Below are 12,267 nucleotides of genomic sequence, written 5' to 3'. Positions count from 1 at the left end.
GCCTAGTAATCTATACAGGTACCTTCAAGTATGTTGCGCTATCAGTGAAGTTCGCAGCTGAGACATGGATAACATGCTATGGGGGAGGTGTTGTAGTGCGTATGTGGCTACTGGGGTACGCGTGCCCTCTCCTCTTAGCAAAGCCTAGGGGCGAAGGTGCAACCAGAAAGTGCAGATGTCCTAGATTTGGTGCAAGACCAACAACGTGGGTTGGCCCAATGTATCTCTCGCGTGTGCTGCCTCGGCTAAGTCTCCAAAAACGTGGGTCGGTACAAGTCTCCGTATGAGCCGGTCAAGTGTTTGGTGGGTTTGCCTGACAAGACTGTTTGAATCTCCACAGCCCTCTAGTAGGTTTGGGACAAGATGGACTCCTGGCGACTCGAACCAGAATAACTCCATCAAATTTGCCATTCCTTACAATACAGGAAAACTTAGCCCAGAAATATTTATAAAACGATTTAATCGTGTTAGACAAACTAAAGTGTTTTTTTTTAAAAAAAAAAAAAAAAAACCATTGCTCTAATACCACTTTTGTCATAACCTAAACTCGGTACCCAAAGGTTTAGCGTCACAATAAGACAATAAAAATAAAATAATTCTAAAATTTCTATAGAAGTAGCGTAAGTGGATAAATTAAATACATGAAATAAAATAAATGGGTACCAAAAAGTTTATTAAAAAGGTAGATAGTCATTTGGGCTTTCTTTTATTACAAGAGTCTGATTAGAATTACAGCTAGTAAATAAAAAAAAAAACACTACGATTTATTCCCAATCTCAATCTCAATCTCGATCCCTCTAAATCTCATCACCTAAAAAGGGATAACAACTATAAGTACATGACAGAGTGAGAAATATTATATAGTGAGCTTGAGGGTCCAAAAATCCATGGAAAATTAATAAGCTAAATAGAGATTAGTTTGGTAACTGAAATACATAACTAATTTTAAATAATGAAAGCAGAATTCGGAAATCATATAAGCAAATAATCATAACCACGATATAGAATAGAATAGAACAGAGGTCAATGGATCCATGACAAATAGAGGGCTATAGGGTGACTAATCAGAAGTCAATGGTTTATTTAAATCCCCCAAGAGACTCCTGTGGTGGTACTTACAGAAAATAATTGTTTATAAAATCATTAACAAATAATTTCTAAAATATATCAATTGGTTTCAATTTAGGCAAATAGAGGTCAGAAAATAACCAATGTAATTGAAATATTAAAATAATTTATAAAACACAAATTGCGTAAAACAAATATGGTAACTCAAAACATACATAAAATACGTTATCGTAGCTCAAGGTATAATATAACCCACCTTTTATGTTAATTCCAATTTTTTACTTTTCGTTCACTGCAACCCACTAAATACTCTAAACTAAACTCAAAGTTTTATTTATATAAAAAAAAAACAACTAAAGGCAGAGAGAGACTAAGAGAGTTTGGGGAAAATGTGAGTATGCCGTTGATGATGGATAGCTATATATATATATATATAGATTGGAGGAGACGTGGGCAGTAAGAGGCGTGGGCCGGAAGCCAACTTGGGGGGCATGCCTCCTAGTCGCACAAAAATGTTATGTTTTAGTATATTTTGATTTAGAAAAAATATAGAGAAAAATATAAAAATACCATAATATTCAAAAAATAATATCAAATAAAGTTAAAATTATTATTACTATTTTTATTTGAAATAATTTTCAGTATAAAAATATACAGACTATTAAATTTAAAATAATGTGAATAATTATTAAGAAAATATACTATTTTTGTTTTATATAAATCACATGCTTCCCAAATTTAATATTAACGTGGTGTTAAATTGTACGGGGGTGAAATATCCTCCGCTCTCCGTACTCCTTGAACTTAAGCTTCGCGTAACGGCGTCTCTCCTGGAAACACAGAAACGGTGAGCTGCCCGACAGGGTGTTGCCGGATAGTCCCTCCGACGATTAAGTTAGATCACTTGAAGAAGAATACCATTTTAGAGAGAGAGAGAGAGTTGTTCAGATAGCATACCTCTAACGTTCCCCTTCCATTCCTTTTTCTAGGCTGGCCATGCAGCCTCAAGGATTGTGCGCGCACCACCTCTGCTGTCCTTTCTTGGACAGGTGGCAGTGCTCGCCTCTCACCACCCTATGCGTGTAAAGGCCAAAACCTCCAAGTAGTACGTATGGAACCACCAAACGGTATTGACGCGTGCTAGGAGTGGATTTCCCCTCCGTTCTACCATTGGTCCAGGTGGCACGCCCTACAGGGATATCATGACCGACCTATCCCTTGGAAAGAAACGAAACTATGTCCAACACGGCTGAGATGTGTTGCCTGCCAAACCGGCCTAAAATCACCTCGGGTTGTGCTCTGCTTGGTCCAGACACGGCATTGTGGTTCCGAGTGAACAACTAGCTGAATCACAACTCGGGTTGGCATAGGCACGACTTCCACGCCCCGGTCGACAAATGTAGCTCGGCCCGGCATGACCGGCCGACGAGCTACACCAATTAAGCAGACAACTCTCGCCTGGTCCATTATAGTTCGAGCCATCGTAGCTCGGTCATACTTGCCCGGTGCAAATCTCCCTCTCAATTGCCCCTTAATCCCATCCGAGCTGAGCGTGATTGAGATTACCTACACGACCGAGCTATCTCATGGGGATTACCACCAGTACCAAGTCGAGCGTGATTGGGGTCCCCGCCATGGCCGAGCTATATCATTTGGTCGGCCTTCGAATTGTGCCAGTAGTCTTGTTAAAGGTCGTACAGCCGTACTGACAGCCCTCTTCTCGATGCCACGTGGCTTCACATTATTGGGACCATACAGCCCCACAGCTGTCCCCCACGCGCTGAATTCAAATGGCCGCCGCCGTTGGGTTTCCCACACTTCTTATGCACACACGAGGGGTCACTCGTCCCCCCCATTGTTCACCTCCATTTTCAAGTCCAAAACCCTAGCTCTCAAAACCTCCAAACTTCTGCCGTTACTGATATTGCTGCCTTTCGCATCATTCTTATCCATTCTTGCTCATTTAGAAGCTGCAACCAAGCTCAAGAGGCCGAACTCTGCTTAGTATTCAATTTTTATTCTTCCATCGCGCTCTAACGCTTTAATTCTTCATGTTACTCTTATACTGATTCAAGATTTTAACACTATTATGAACAAGTAATTTTGGAATGGTGTTTGCTTCTAATCCTACTATCACGATGGTTATACATCATGAACAATTCATGAAAACAACAGACTGCAACATGTTAGAGATATTTGCAAAACCACTTAAAATTGAAACTCATAACTTTTTTACGTTTTGTGTTTCAGATTGTCGTCAAGTAACACATTATATTGAAATGGTTTGGTTGTTCAAAGAAGGAAAAGAAGTTACTAGAAGAAGCATCTCTTGCCTCATTAACCTTAAATGCTAATACCATGGTGATTCGACAGTTATAGCAATATATATAGGTTACACTAAGGCCATTGTAATAAACACTCGTTTTAATTGGGATTGACTTGATTTTATTTTTATTACTTGGTTTCTCTTGTAAGTATTATTGTGTATAGACTTAAATTTTGAATTGTAAGAACACGTGTGATCTATTGTTGTTACTTATATAATTATAATTTTTTTAATGTCAATGCATTGATGTGTGTGGATGTAATTTATTACTATTGAACAATAAATATTTCTTATTGAAAAGTGATTTGTTATTTGTGATGGTAATTTTTACCATTCCAAATAACAAATTATTATTTTTTAAACAATCAAATGCTCTGCCGATGAAGCCTATTTGTCACCAAAAGCCTACTTTTGCCAACTCATATTGAGTCGCCAAAAGTATTATTTTTGCCATTGCAAATTTGGGTGGGCAAAAGTGTCACGCAGTCGTCTTATTTGAGCCAATTTTGCCAACGCAATGGTAAATTGGTGACAATAAATGAAGGCTTTTGCCGACTAAATGTTTGTCGCTAAAGATGTTACTTTTGCTGACACAATGATATATTTGTCAGTAAAAGTCTTTCTCGACACAGACGCAGCTTTGTGTGTCGGCAAGACTCTTTGCCGATGATTTTCACCTTTTGCTGACACATTTCCTTGCATAGGCAAAACTACTTTTTGTTGTAGTGAAAAGGTGAACTTGCCGTCTGTACAATTTTTATACTGCTAAGTCTGAAATTGAAAATATTCCCACCATCATTACACATCAATATACATTTGACAAGTTCAAATTCATACCACCAAATGTAATGGCAATAAATAGCCCTTCATAATGATATAAACAATAATATGTGAACATTCACATTGTTAACTTAATATGAACATTTACAACAAGCAAAAATCAGAGCTCTATGTGCATGTATTACTAGACAAAAATCATAAGCTCATTCGACAAAAATAAACTTGCATCTCCATGTATTCCAAAAAATGCACACAAATAAAAAAAAAAGCATACAATCCTTTATATAAATCCAAACATAAATGAATATGCATCTCTAAACAAAACGATATTAACCTTGAGAAGAAATTTTGTACTCGTTCTCTCCCTCTGATCAATGACTGATTTCGCAAACTTAATTCTATACTCGTTCTCTCCCTCTAATCAATGACTGACTTCGCACATTTATGTAACAAAATAAAGTACAAACGAACAACACTAATGCAATACACACAGCTCTGAGTTGTCATCTTCCTCCCACAGCAACGCAACCTTAGCACAACTAAATAATACCACAATGTGAGTGAAATTGAATCAGAATCAAAAGCATGAATAATGGTAACTACAAAACAGAAGGAGAGTCAAAAAGGAAACATGTATATCCTTTTGTGTGTAAAACATATCAACAATAGACATAAGGGTATAATAGTTCAACAAATAATATAAATCAGGAAAAAAGGATTTCATGGAATAAAAGTATAATAAACACATGAGACTAACTAAGTATAAATTTCCTTCATGGACTTATTGGATTAGAACATCTCTAAATGAGTTTTATCAGTAAAAATCCCTTAGATTATTATTATTTAATTTAAACTCTAAAATTAACTTATTTAAGCAGATATATAGCTAGTTTTTGTTTTTTTGATTAGTAAAAAAACTTTATTGATGAAAAGGCATACATTTCATATGAAATTACATTAATAAAGAAGAGGAAGTGCAAAAAGCATCAAAATAAACTACCCAAATCCCAACTAGGTTGGCACCAAGAAGGATACTCAATCATTTACTAGCACAACCATAGAGTTAGTGAGAAACCAACAACAAAGAGAGAAAAACACCACCAAAAAGCACAACGACCATCAGAGTATACACCACCAACAACCAACACCAAGCAACTGCAGCAGCCTCCACTGATGCAGGGAAGAAGACTCTTAAACAACTTAAGATCCATCCCTTATGTCGAATCTAACTTGCTGAAGATTATGAACCAAGTCATTTACAGAGTAGATGATAGATGGGCAAGGGGTTGTAACCCACAATGCAATCCTAACCTTAATGGATTCACACAAACTATCAAGATCCACTTGTGCATTTGTAGACGTCCCCGAACGTCCCGGGAGGAAAATCCCGCTTTGTTCATATGGGGCTCACTACAGTTTAGGACTCAATGTCACGGCCCTGTATCTAATCTCGCAGAGTACAATGCAAGACCGATGAATCGTCAAAGAGTCCAAATCTGGCAAATTGTTTTTGAAAACAGATTTTTTTGAAAGAAGTGCCAAACATGGACTGCTTTGCCAGATACAGAGTCGCTACCTAAATATTTTATTTTGGGAGAAATTTAGGAAACCCTGACTCGTGCCTAAGGCCACATGTCCGTCATTACTAAAGTTGCCTCGGCTCGGGAACTTGGGTACGATTGGGGAAGGTCACTTCGTGAGCACCCCCGTTCGCCCGATCAAAGATCGGCCTCTACTAACCATGATATCAAGTTTTGAATACATTATGCGTTTTTATTCCGGTTATTAGCCTAGACTTACAACGTGATGCGCACAGCATACAAGTATAGACTGGATCACCCGAATTGGAACAAAACATTTCATGTTTATTTTAAAAATGGTTTGCTACTCGCAAGTAGGCTTAAAATGTAGATTTTGCCACCCTTGAGTGGGCTTAGAAAAAAGGGTGATTTGCCACTCTCAAGTAGGCTTAAAACTCACAGTCAATGCATTATTCCAATTCAGATAATCCAAGCTTCACCCACAGACTTTCAGGCAGGTATATCACATAAGCACATAGCCTCATGGTAAGCATGCTATCATGGCAGTCACTCACACACATGCAAGGATGCTAAAGCATAAACACTTACCGAGTACTCCAAGCCAAAACAGAAGCGGATTAGAAATCATGCATGATCCTAAATATACAGAAATGCTTAATGCAACACATGCAAAATGTAACTATAGTAGGCTCGGCTATTCTAAGGATGGCATATGAAATGCTACAACTAACAAGTATTCAACTCGAAATTGAACTACAATGCAGTTAGTACGATGCGCCGAGCCCGGTGCATGCAATACAGACGAATGATGCAAAAATGCAAGCATAAGTATGCTAATTGAAATATGCCCTAATCTAACCATCATAAGCTGGTAAATAAAAGGGAGAAAGACGTGAGGTTGGAAGACATACATCACACGCACGCACACTTACTATAATTGTGCCCTCGCTCGGAGGGTCCGAATAAATAATACAGTCCGAATAATAATTACAGTCTGCATAAGTACAAAACCCTAATTAATTAACAATTTAACTAGGCAAATAAGTAAATTAGTATGCAAACCCATGGACCGCCTCAGCTCTGTTCCAAATGATGAAAGATGCATGCTCGAGTTGCCTTGCGCGGAAATCCAATGCGATGCCCCGATTCGCCTCTGTTTGCAATTAATGCCGGAATGCTGTGCAAGGCTTTAGAAAGCTGCTGATTTCTGATTTGCTGTAACAGAGAGCAAGAAAGGGGCACAACAAAGTATTTTCACATATGTATGCATGACTAGTCTTTAGGGAGTGTAGTCCTCGATCCTCGTGCCACCAATCACGCATCTCGATGCATGATGGCCGAGGAGTCGAATTGCACGACTCGATGTAAAATGAATGCACATATAAACGCAACAAGACCTAAACTCCATCATGGGTAATCCGGAGTGTCGGCGACCGGGAATTGAGACACGTTCCGTCATTCGGAGTACGAAACGTCCCTCGTTTCCCGGGCTTGGGCGAACCCCTATCCCAAACACAATACAAATGAGATGGCATACACAATGCGACTAACATACAACCTAGCATACGCAATGCTATGAAATGGCATACACAATGCTCGATGTAACATGGCATACACAATGCTCTAACATGCAACCTAACGTACGCAATGCTATGGACTGAAACGGCATACACAATGCACGATGGACTTACACCAACATGACTGGACCTCAGCCACACTCACATCAGTGGCCATGAGATGGAAAAGAGACAATTGAAATGCGTGCACACGTGCACGCATACCGAGGACCGAACCTAAGGCATAAAATGCCACTTTACCAAGGCATGGTAAGGGATGAAAGATGGCATACAAACATGTAATTTCCAGCACTGAAACATGATGCTAAATGGTCCCGAAACATGGAAATATGGCACCCGATGTATGAAATAAGCCCCGAAACTCAAAGCTAGGCACATGTATTGAATTATAACTATGCAAAGCAAGCATTATTTGGCCATGAAGTACAAAGACAGAGCCAAGGTAGTCCCAAAACATGCACATTTCTAGTTTAAAGCATGGCCAAAAAGTGCTAACATGATGGACTAAAATAGCATGCAAATTTGGCTAGCAAGCATGGTTTACATGGCATGTATATGAAGCGTATGAGAAATCATCAAACCAGCCAAAAACAGTGAATAAAACATGACAAAATATGCCCAAATGTGCGAAAATGATGAGCTCCTTTGAAAGGGCATACAAGGGGTTACTCAACACATATATGATGGACACTTAGCATAGAAAAACCAACTCTAGAAATCAAATATGAAAGCCCTAAAACTCACCGAAAAGGGCCTGAAATCAGTCTCGGAAGCATGCAAAGAAAGGCCCCTTTGAAAGGCCTTGAATGGGATTGCTTTATACATGCATCATAGACATAAAATATGACAAAATGGGCTCTTGACAGAGCTTAGGCAGACCTTAAAACCCTCAGAATGAGGCCTGAAACATGACTTCAATGCATGCAAAATAGGGTCCCTTTGGAAGGCCCAAAAGACCCCCAAACAAGACAAGGAGAGAGGGGGTCATCCCCCTCTAATTTTGGCTCTCAAAAATGCATATAAGCCACTGAAAATCCACTGGATTTCAGTGGCTAAGAGGCCAAACCATGGCCAATGCAAGTGCTCTAATGCATAGCCTTAATCATGAAGGGATGAAGCATGCATAGGGGGAAGATGACCCCAAACGGAAATAGGACCTTAACAAAACATGAAGAATATGTAAAAACAAGACTTTTTCCAGTTTATAGAAAATCTCGAAAATGCTCACAAGTAAGGCTAAAATAGGATGCAAAAATAGCCCTAAAAGAGAGATAGAGGATAAGGGGAAGTAAATGACCTCAAACAGCAAAGTGCCCTTAAACAAGGTTGAAGAGGGTGTCAAAATCAGACACTTTACAGTTTGGGTCGAAGCCCAAAAATGCTTGCAAATAAGGCTAACCAATCATGCAAAAAAATGTGAGTTTAGGGGAAATAGGCACTTACCCTTGGAGAGCAGGTTTCGAGCAGCTTCTGGACCAAGTTGGTGAACCTTCAACCTCTAAAAATCAGCTTCAAGGGGCTGGAATGGATGGTGGAGGTGGTAGGCTAGGAGTTGTAGTGTAGAATGGCCAAGAATATTAGGGTTTGGAGCTTGGAGAAGAAGGCTATGGAGGATGGAGTGTGTAAGCCCTTACCAAAATTTTCTAACCCTTGCAAAATGAGATGGAGGGTTGGTTATATAGAGGGAGAGAAGTAAGGCTTCTTGGAGAAGCCAAGAGAGAGGTTCAAAGCTTTTAAAGGAAGCTTAACCAAATGGGTCAAGCTTCTTGAAGAAGCTAGACTAAAAAGGGTCAAGCTTCCAAAGGGGCCAATTCCTCTTACCAACCAAGCGAAGGGGTCGAAACCCCCTTTTAAGGACCAAAACAGGGACAAAACCCCCAGACAGTGGGTCAAGTGCAAAACAGCTGGCACAACTGGAACACACTTGAGGAGAGCAAAAAGCAGAAAGCTGGCCGACCAGCTAAGGTGGCCAGCCGGCCACTCCCCCTGGTCGGCCGACCAGGGGTCAAAAGGGTCAAGCAAAATTGCTGGTCGGCCTGCCCAGAAAGGAGGTCTCCCAGATGAGTAGAATACAGCTGTGTGGTGAAAAACCAAAAAATGTGACTCCGGAGAGAGAAAAACCAGCTTTTAAGAGCGGTTCAAAAGGGTCAAGAAGAATTACTGGTCGGCCTACCCATATTGGTGGCCTCCCAGATGAGCACAACGCAATGATGGTATGAAAAGCCAGAAATTGTGGCTCAAAAGTGTGAAAAACCAGCTTTTTGTCAGAAAAATCGGCTTTTGGAGAGAGAAAATGAGAAAACTAGTTTTTCAAGGGAACAAGTGGCCTCCCACCATCCTACCACCTCCCTAGCAATGAAAATAGGGTCACTACCAACAATGGACCAAGACGGATGCAAAACAAAGGTTCGGGGGCCAAAACGCGCGGCTCGGGGCCCCGAAAACAGGCTGCTGGCACCGAAAGTGGCGTATGACCACGAAGGTGGTCTCCCGGGCCACAGTGTCCCTCCAAAGGGAGGACATAAGGTGTGTGCCAAAAACCGAAGCAAACGGAGGTAGTTAAGCGGTCCCGAACCGAGGCACACGGCCGACGGCTCTGAAAATCGAAAACTGGACTCCAAACGGGAAAAATGGCCTACGACCACGAAGCGTAGGGTACGGCCACTGAGAGATGGTCTACGAGACCTCTCCCTCCCTTTGGAAAGAGAAAACAGAGAAAACAGGACCTGGTTCGCAAATTGAGGCAAAGCACAAAAGAGCCCTGAAGTCCGGAGACAAGGCTCGCAGCCGAGACTTCGCAACCTCAGAACTAGCACAAAATGCAACATCATCGAGCGCTCAGTTGGTGATGTCTGAGTCTTAAGGTCGGTCAAAAATGGGGTGTCTACGGTTGCCCCTCTTTGACAGAACTCGGAAGTCAAGAAGTGATGGGAGTGAGTGTTAAAGCCCAGAGACGACCCATTTTTGACAAGGCCGAAGACTTGGACAAACAAACAAAATATAGATAAATAAATGGTTGTGCCCGCAGGTTGCCTACGTATCCTTTTGCAAGGAATCAAACCAGCATAGTTCAGAGGCAGGATGCAAAATGATATGCGGGAAGATTTTGATAATTGGACTTATATGCTACGCGAAGCCAGTTTGATAATTGGACTTATACGCTGCGAGAAGCCGGTCTGATAATTGGACTTATACTCTACACGAAGCCGGTTTGAAAATTGGACTTATACGCAACGCGAAACCGGTTTGAAAATTGGACTTATACGCTACGCGAAACCGGTTTGAAAATTGGACTTATACGCTACGCGAAGCCGGTCTAATAATTGGACTTATGTAATGCACTGTAAAGACTAAAATGCAATGTGATAGCTAGGAAAAGGGAGGTACCTTACAAGGGCAATCGGCAATGACTTACCTCGGCAATGTCCTACCTTATGCTGATGTGGGAATCTTCCTCTTCTTCTCATTTGAACCGCAGGTACTACTTTTCTCCCTAACTATGGTCGCAGCTTTCCCTATTCTCCAACAGGGTGACAGACTAGGTTGATTCGGTATCTAGAATTAAGGCGCATATGCATGCTATCTCAATCTATGGGGCTGCCATACAGATTTCAAGCCGAGGATATATCCCTGGGTATTTAAACCAGACTTTAGTCTCGTAAATCCCGAACCTTTGCGTTCTAGGCATGAGCCATTCGAACTCTAGTTTCCACTGTCTCAGTAGGTCTCCTAGGAACTCACCGCAAACACAGGCAGGTGGCTATACCAGACCACCAAAAGTCGTTCGGGCACGACAAACACCAAAGGAATTGCACGTTTAGAGGATTTAAGGTCTCCTGGACCAGAGAGTGCACAAGACAGTGCGAATGAAGATGCGGGATTTAAGGTCTCCTAGACCAGACGATAAAACAGATATGATGCAATAGATAATAGATGCGATGCAACAGAGAGTATAATAGATGCAAAGGGTGACATGCTCCAACCACGCTGGACTCATGAGTGGAGGCAGAACAAAGAAAATTAATCAGGAGCGTGTTCCACGCAACCTAAGATAAATTCCAAACACGCTAAAAATCGTGTGAGGAAGGGAAGGCTCCAATCACGCTGAAATCGTGAGAAGAGGTGTGAAAACAACCGCTCGGGCTCACGTTTCACGCGTCTCGAGATAAATTCCAAACACGCTAGAATCGCGTAAGGAACGGGACGCTCAAACCACGCTGAAATCGTGAGAGGAGGTCCAAAAATCCGCCCAGCGCGTCTACAACGCAACCTGGGATAAATTCCAAACACGCTGAAATCGCGTAAGGAACGGGACACTCGAACCACGCTGAAATCGTGAGAGGAGGCTTGAAAACAACCGCCCAGGTGCGTACACAACGCAACCTGAGATAAATTCCAAACACGCTGAAATCGTGTGAGGAAACGGGACGCTCAAACCACGCCGAAATCGTAAAAGGAGGTCTGAAAACAACCGCCCAGGTGCGTACACAACGCAACCTGAGAAAAATTCCAAACACGCTGAAATCGTGTGAGGAAACGGGACACTCAAACCACGCTGAAATCGTGAGAGGAGGTCTGAAAACAACCGCCCAGGTGCGTACACAACGCAACCTGAGATAAATTCCAAACACGCTGAAATCGTGAGAGGAGGTTTGAAAACAACCGCCTAGGTGCGTACACAACGCAACCTGAGATAAATTCCAAACACGCTGAAATCGTGAGAAGAGGTCAGGTAACTCAGGAACGCGTTCCACGCATCCTAAGTTAAGTCCCGGGGGACCACGATCCTAAACGCTACCTGGCGTAAAAGGATAAACAATAAGAGATAATACAAGATGCAAATGAATGCAACAAGTGCGATGATACAGTACATGTTACAAGCGATGTAGAGCATGATATTTAAGGAATGCAATAAAAAAACAAAGATGCACTTTAGAAAGCACCTCATGGAGTGAGTGGCGGTAAACCGCATTAC

The sequence above is a fragment of the Camellia sinensis genome, chromosome 13 (genome assembly GCF_055761805.1).
Source record: "Camellia sinensis isolate YWXY chromosome 13, ASM5576180v1, whole genome shotgun sequence".
NCBI classification, from domain to species: domain Eukaryota; kingdom Viridiplantae; phylum Streptophyta; class Magnoliopsida; order Ericales; family Theaceae; genus Camellia; species Camellia sinensis.
The sequence above is the reverse complement of the archived record's forward strand: the minus strand, read 5'-3'. Positions refer to the sequence as shown.